The following is an 8,554-nucleotide window of genomic DNA, read 5'->3' as shown; positions in this document are numbered from 1 at the left end:
ATGATGGAAATTTTCTTACAGGATTTTTTCCAAGATTGATCAAGCTTTTATCAACTCTTCTTGGATGACTTCCTTTCCCTGCTCTGAAGTTGTTTTCTTGCCTGAAGGTTATTTTGACCATAGTCCTATTCTTGTGTCCATTTACCAAGATAGGTGTTATGGCAAAAAACCTTTTAAGTACTTTAACTTGTGGAAGTTGGCTCCAGGTTATGATGCAAAAGTTGCTAAAAGTTGAAAAAAAAAGGTAATGGGCTCTACGATGTTCAGAATTGTTACTAAGCCGAGGAGATTGAAGAATGTACTGAAAGGAATTAATAAAGAAGGGTTTTTTGAAATTCACAAAGCTAATATGTTAGCCAAGTCTGAACTGGCTGCAACACAGGGTACAATTGAGCAATGATCCTCTCAATGAAAATAAGATGATTGCAGAACAAGAGGCTTGTAAGAAATACACAGAGGTACACAATGCTTAGTCTCTTTTTCTTTCACTAAAAGCTAAAGTCTCTTGGATTAAACATGGGGATGAAAATTTTTCTATGTTCCTTGCTTCTCTTAAAGCTAGAAGAATCCATAATAAGATTTTTTTTTTTATTCTATTGAGGATGAGCATGGTATCTGGTGTGATGAGCCTAATAGTGTTCAAAAGGCTTTCCTGGAATACTATCATGGATTATTGGGGACTACTTTGAAGGATAGAAGGAGAGTTAATTAGAAAGTGGTACATCTTGGGCCTAAGCTTAATGATTATCACAAAAATGTGTTGAATGCTGAATATACTGCTCAAGAAGTGGAATAAGCTATGTTTTCAATTCTTGGTATTAAATCACCAGTTATAGATGGGTTTGGTAGTGCCTTTTTCCAGGATAATTGGCAGCTGATTGAACTAGAGGATGAAGAAGCTGTCTTATTCTTTTTAAACTCAAGAAAAATCTTAAAAGAAATCAACACCACTACTATCACCCTCATTCCTAAGACCACATGTCCAAAGAATGATGAAGATTTCATGCCCAAATCTTGCTGCAATGTACTATACAAGACTGTAACAAAAGTCATCTACAATAGATTGAGAAATATTTTGCCAAATCTTATTGCTGAAAACTAGGGTGGATTTGTGCATGGAAGGTTCATTGCTCATAATGTGTTAGTTTGTCAAGATTTGGTGAGATTATATGGGAGAAAGAATTGCAAACCAAGTTGCATGATTAAAATTGACCTTAGAAAGGCATATGATACCATTGAATGAGATTTTATCGAGGAAATGTTGGTGGCCTTTAGATTTCCAAACCAGTTTATTCAATTCATAATGAACTGCATTAGAATCCTAAAATTCTCCTTACTCAATGGATCTTAATGCAAAGAGAAGATTAAGACAAGGGGATCCCATGTCTAGTCTTCTCTTTGTATTAATGATGGAATACCTGTCTTGAATTTTTAAGAGAATTGGTGATTGGCCTGATTTTAAGTTCCATGATAGATGCTCAAGCTTAAAACTAAATTATTTGTGCTTTGCAGATGATTTATTGGTGTTCAGCAATGGTGACTTTGTCTCAATCATGCTCTTGCTTAAAGGATTTAAGTTGTTCTCTTCAACATCAGGCTTGCTTCTTAATGAACAAAAGATAACAATTTATTGCTTAGGCATGCGAGAAATAGAAGTTACCAGAATATTAGAAGCTTCTAAATTTACAAGGAGCTCTCTACCCTTCAAGTATCTGGGAATACCAATATGTTCAAAAAGAATCTCCAAGGCAGAATGCCAATGTGTGCTTGAAAAGATGGTTAGCAAGATCAGAATATGGAGCACAAGAAATCTTTCTTAGATGGGGAGAGTGACATTAATAAATTCAGTGCTCATCTCTATCCACACATACTAGTCTCAAATTCTGATATTGCTAAAGAGACTTCAAAAAGACATAGATTCAATATGTAGATCATTTCTATGGAAAGGAATACAAGAAGGTGCTGGCCCAGGATTGGTGGCATGGGATAGAGTATGTCTTCCCAAGGCTGCTGGAGGCTTAGGTTTTAGGAACATTCAGAATTAGAATGTTGCAACATTGGGTAGGTATGTGTGTGATATTACAAGTAAGAAAGATTGCTTGTTTGTGAAATAGATCCATAATGTGTACTTAAAAGATCAGCAGTGGTGGGAGTATGAGGCTCCTGTTGATTGCAGTTGGTATTGAAGGAAATTTGTTGGTGTCAAGAATATGTTGAAGGAGAAGACTGATCTTGCTGGTTTTATATTACAGAAATACAAAATTCAGCAAGGCTATAAAATGTCATTCAACAACAGTGTGAAAATCCCTTGGAGTAGAGATGTTTGGGATAGACTAATCATTCCCAAACACAAATTTATTTTGTGGCTGGCCCTTTGGGGAAGATTAAACACTAGGGAAAGAGTTATAAAATTTGACGCCAACATAGATAACACATGTTTACTGTGTGGGAAAGACAAGGAAATAATTAAGCATCTATTTTTTGAATATGAATATAGCAGGAAGTGCTTGAAGGATATTAAATTGTGGCTGTAATGGGTGTCGAAAGCAAAACCTTGCAGAATGTGACAGTCTGTAGTCCTGTGATCCGTAAGGGGAAACACGGGGTAAGCTGTACAATCCCACACCGCCTGGGGAAGGTCAAGTGAGATGATTCTGAGACTGTGTAGGTATGGGACTACACAGTTGAAGAGGGCTTAAATGGATTGATTGGTACTACCTATATCAACAAGGTGCATCTTGTTTTTCGGTAGCCCATCTCGAAAGAACTCCACAGTTAAGCGTGCTTGGCTTGGAGCAATTTCAAGGATGGGTGACCTCCTGGGAAGTTTTCCCAGGATGCGTGTGAGTGAGGACAAAGCACGCTGAAAACACTCGTGTTGGTCTGTAGGGTCAGTCATCAATCCAGGAAGCAGCCAAAGTGACGTACTCGTGTATAAGAGCCATTTATTCCGTGGGTGTAAGGACCCAATGGAGGCTTGAACCGGGGACGTTACAAGTTGGTATCAGAGCCTTGACCCAGCCGGAAGTGTGGTCGACGAGGACGTCGGAACCCGTAAGGGGGGGTGATTGTGACAGTCTGTAGTCCTGTGATCCGTAAGGGGAAACACGGGGTAAGCTGTACAATCCCACACCTCCTGGGGAAGGTCAAGTGAGATGATTCTGAGACTGTGTAGGTATGGGACTACACAGTTGAAGAGGGCTTAAATGGATTGATTGGTACTACCTATATCAACAAGGTGCATCTTGTTTTTCGGTAGCCCATCTCGAAAGAACTCCACAGTTAAGCGTGCTTGGCTTGGAGCAATTTCAAGGATGGGTGACCTCCTGGGAAGTTTTCCCAGGATGCGTGTGAGTGAGGACAAAGCACGCTGAAAACACTCGTGTTGGTCTGTAGGGTCAGTCATCAATCCAGGAAGCAGCCAAAGTGACGTACTCGTGTATAAGAGCCATTTATTCCGTGGGTGTAAGGACCCAATGGAGGCTTGAACCGGGGACGTTACACAGAAGCTGCTGCAAAGTATCAATCGAGCCAAGACATTTTCATTAGCTGAAAGAGTCTGCTGAAGGCAATTATGGCTAGCTTAGTTTACCATGTATGGAGGGCTAGAAATAATGTATTATGGAATCAGATCCTATGGTAAATCAGGGTGATAGTGCAAAGAATTCAGTATGAAAGCAAGCTAAGAATATTGGAGGTTCTCCATAGTAAAACCAAAGAGGAAGACAAGAAATGATTATTGAGTATCTAGGAATTGTTTGTAACTAAAATTTGTTGTTTGTATAGTTAGATAGAGTAGTCGGATGGAAAATGTATACAAAATTGTAAAATGTAATTGTTGATTTGAGCAATACAAGAACATTATTCATCAAAAATAAGAGAATTACATGCATAAACTTTAAAAAAAAAATTGATATTTATTTAATGCTATATAAATAACACTAGACATTGAATTAGTGAAAGTTAATTAATCAAGGTTGTAATAGAGTTTCTTGTATGTTTGATTCAGAGCTCTCATGTGAGATGTGACAAAATAAACTTTTGATTCTCTATACTCTAAATTATGGTATTGTTCTTGTCGATTGATCAACAAAGACCCGAGCCATATCTCGCGCTACTTTCACCCATATGGAGTAGTAGGCACAATCTAGTGTTGAACCACGTAATCTCTTGTTAATTGATTTCTGTTACGACTTTTTCTTGTATCTTTAGGTGACGTTTAGTTGAAGATAATAAAATTAAATAGAATGGAAAGAAAATAAAATAATTTTTATTCTATTCCTTTGTTTGGTTGCATTTTAAAGTATTAGAATGTCATTTCAATGGAATGCTCTTTCCACATTTTGATAGAATGATTATTTTAATTTAAAAGGAAGGAATGACTATTCCAATATAACAAGGAAACAAATTTAATGATTTTTTTTATATATATTTTAAATTTTATTCCATTCCATTCTTATTTCTATTCTCATTCCTATTCCTATATTTTCATTTCTTTCAAATAAATGCCACTTTAGTTCTTATGGCATGTTTACTAATAAGTAATGAGAATCAATGATAAGGGAGTCATTCCTTTACATTTGTTTATTTAATTTATTAAATTTAGGAGAGGGAGAACTTGACTAAATAAGGTAGAAAAGAAAAGGAGAACTCCCCCACCAATTTTCTAAGAAATACAATTAAGGTTATTGGATTTTATTTATTTTTATTTTATTTTTTAAAAGTAAATTGATAATGACAATTTTATCTTTTAAAATATGTCTTACAAAATAACTACCATATGCTATAGTTTAATTCAAAAGGGTAATTTAGTCAATTTAAGCATCACTACTACAATGTAGGCCTTTAGCTTCCCTTTTTTCAACCCAATTTATAAAAAGGGAAGCTAAAGGGTGTGAAAATATCTGCATTGACATTTAGAGGCAGTTTTTTGGTAAAAACCGCAGGTATAGAATATATATACATCTATGCCGTCGGTTGGGGGTTGGGGAAAATCAAGGTTTTTTTAATAACCCTATGGCGTCGGTTATTGGGTATTAACCGACGCCATAGGTGCTGCCTTTATTCAACACGTGGCACCTATGGCGTCTGTTAATACCCAATAACCGACGCCATAGGGTTATATATCAGACCCTTGGGCATCGTCTTCCTCATTTCACACCTTGCTAAACACGAAGAACAACCACCCACAGAGCCCTAAACCCACGAAAAAACCCTTGCCAACTACCACTAAAACAACCTCATTCTCTCTCATTTCTTAACCATTTGACCCCATTTTTGTCTTAAAATCTTTTATTTTCTATACTTAAACCTATAATGTAAAAAAGTTTAGTTTTTTCTCCCTCTATATACCAAACCGAACCTATTATAAAAAAAGGTGGTGGTATAACTCCGGCCACCGATTTTAGCGGAGAAAACGTTGAGTCTCAACGTTCATTAAGGTATAAATATGCTTTCTATTCATTTTATTTATGTACATTGGTATTATTTCGTTTTTTAGATTTTGTTTTAGAATTTTTTTATTTTATTAATATTATATTGTGTGTGTTCTAGAGGTGGTCGGATTTTTGTAGCATTTTATCGCCGGATTGCGTTTATAAGGTAAATATTTATTAACTTGATATATAATATATATGTATATATTTTTTTGTTTTATTATTGAATATGTATTTATATATATGTTGTGTGTATATATATTGTGTATATATTATTTGTGTATTTTGTGTATATGTATTGTATATATATTTGTTGTGAATGAGAATGAGAGGTAGTAGGAATTCAATTAGTTTAGAGTTAAATTTTTTAAAATAATGGTAGTGTGATATATAATTGATTATATATATATATATATATATTTGGAACACTTCTTAATGGGTAATACCCATTGATGAGCACTAAAAAAATTAATAAGGTAACAATCTAATAACCTTTTATGGTAAGTTTCCAACAATTATTTTTTTTAAAAAAATTATATTTATTTTTCATAAAATTAAAAATAATAATTACAACCAATAAATTGAAAAAATTATAAATTATTTTTAAATAATAATTGAAATTACTACTTTATTATTTTTTTATTATTTTATGAAATTGTGAGTTTATTAATAATTTATTATCGTAAAACTAAGAATCATTTACATGTATATTAATGTGTTTTTTTTTTATTAGGAGAATAAGAGCTTGATTGTGGAATCCAGTTGTCTTAATATTATTCATGCTCTTAAAAATAAAACGCTACAATACTTCTTAGTTTTTACTTAGGGTATCATTGTTAGAGAAATATTATTATCATCTAATGATTTTTTTGACATTACCATTAATCATTCTCCTAGAATAACTAATGAGGTGTTGTTCATTATTTATATTCTTAGGATTAGAATATGATAATCTTGTCTAGGGGTCAAGTATAATTTTTTGTGCTGAAATTCTTGTGTTGGCAACTGCCATTATTCAATAATGTTTTTATGACACTTTTTTTCTTCATTCATTTTTTTTGTTAAAATTTTTTTCATTGATTTGGTTCTTATAATAGGTTTTGGTAAGCTCAAGTATTTTAAAAAAAATAAAAACATATAAATGATTGTTAATAATTATGAAATTTAAGATTTTAGGTTTAGAAAAAATCTTATACATTTTATATGTATTAAAGCTTAAAGCTTAAAATTATTTTTTTTTTCTCAGTAATGCAATTTAGAATTCTAGTTTGAAGAAATTTTATAAAAAGATAAATATACACTTTTTTTCTTTTTAATCTTTAAAATATTTTTTATTAAAAAAAATAGTTTGGTAATTTTTTTAGTGTGTTTTATTTTTTAAATAACAATTCTATGTATAAATTTTTTATTTCTATTAATAGCTTTGTGTATTTTAGGAATATAGAGAATAACAAAATAGGAAATATTAATTTTTTAAATATTTAATTAATGACTATAAATATCAACCATTAAATATTTGATCCAATGGTCAAGAATAAAATACTCATATATGGGTAATACCCATTAAGAGCATACCCATATATATTTATATGTTATTTTTAAAAAAATTAATTATGGAAATTAGTAACTAGTAACTTGCTACTTTGTTTAATAACTAGTAAGTAATTTAATAATTAAAATTTTAATTTGGTTGTATATTGCATTATGTTATAGGTTGTGTGCTAATATTTGAGGGTCGACATATTTCGGTGTTGATCGGATTTGCAATAGGTATATCCATCTGCTAACCTTTTGTTAGTATAATTAGTTATCAATGCATGCTTAGTTGAGTTTGAATATCTTAAATATTCATCCGTAGTGAAGTAGGTTCTGCGAATACATGTACTGCGGTCGGATGGGTGGATAAATTTTGTATTGTTTATGTTAGTTTATTTGTTCTGTCTTGTTATATTTGTTTTATTTATTACTTTACCCACTTTTAAAATTTTTGGGAATGTCCAATTACAGCCGTTATGCTTTCAAAATTTGGGTAGAATTTGGATCAAATTTTATTATAAAAAACATAAATGCTAAAGGAAAAGTACATAACATAAATAACTAGGTTATTACTCGCTAGTTGTAAGAAATTAGGTTACATAACACATTCATATTTGACTCAAAACATGTTTGTGTTAGTAGGTCTTTATATTTGACTTAAAACATGTTCGTGAAATTAGGTGACATTTGTTTTGTTTGTTACTTTAGGCACTTGTCTTGTATAATCTAATTGATGTGCCCATGCATTTATTATACTTAGTAGGTCTTGATATTTGACTCAAAACATGTTCGTGTTAGAAGCATAATTATCAATGTCAAAGTTCATATTTGAAAGGTTCTAACAACTGAGGTAACTTCTCTTATAAATTAATTAATAATGATTAGTGGAGTTTGAATATCTTCAATATTCAACCATAGTGAAGTAGGTTCTGCAAATATATGTGATGCGGTGGGATGGATGAACAAACTACTGTTATATATGTGTTATTTGTCGTTATACAAGCATGTTTAGATTTTTGGAGGACATTTAATTACAACCGTTATGCTGCCGAAATTTCGGTAGAATTTGGATAAAATTTGATGAACAACCACCACATGTTCTTTATTCATTGAAATATCGGGTAAACTCTATTTAATTCTTTAGTGCTAATTGTTCATTTCTATATTATGACTTCAAATTATTTTTATACTATCTTACTTATATTCCAATATAATTTAGTAGTGCGCATTGGACGCTAGAGGTCGTTACGCCAAAGAAAATTATCCATTTAGACCCTGTATGTGGCCGCCCAATTCTTGAAGAAATTACTCAAATGATCGGAAGGTAATAATTTAATGACTTCTTATGTAACAAATTTAAATTAACTAATGAATTGAAATGCTAATATAATTTTTCAAAACAGTGCATTCAGATATATAAGGGACGCACATGAGTATCTTGGCCCGTGGCAAGGAATTTCACAAGAAAATTGTCAAAGACAACCTAAAAGCCAAGATATGACTGACATCGTCGCACGTGCAAACCCCAATCGTTACATACAAGATCAAAAAGTTGTAAGTTTTAATTATTGATTATAGTATTT

The sequence above is a fragment of the Cannabis sativa genome, chromosome 7 (genome assembly GCF_029168945.1).
Source record: "Cannabis sativa cultivar Pink pepper isolate KNU-18-1 chromosome 7, ASM2916894v1, whole genome shotgun sequence".
Lineage (NCBI taxonomy): Eukaryota > Viridiplantae > Streptophyta > Magnoliopsida > Rosales > Cannabaceae > Cannabis > Cannabis sativa.
The sequence above is the reverse complement of the archived record's forward strand: the minus strand, read 5'-3'. Positions refer to the sequence as shown.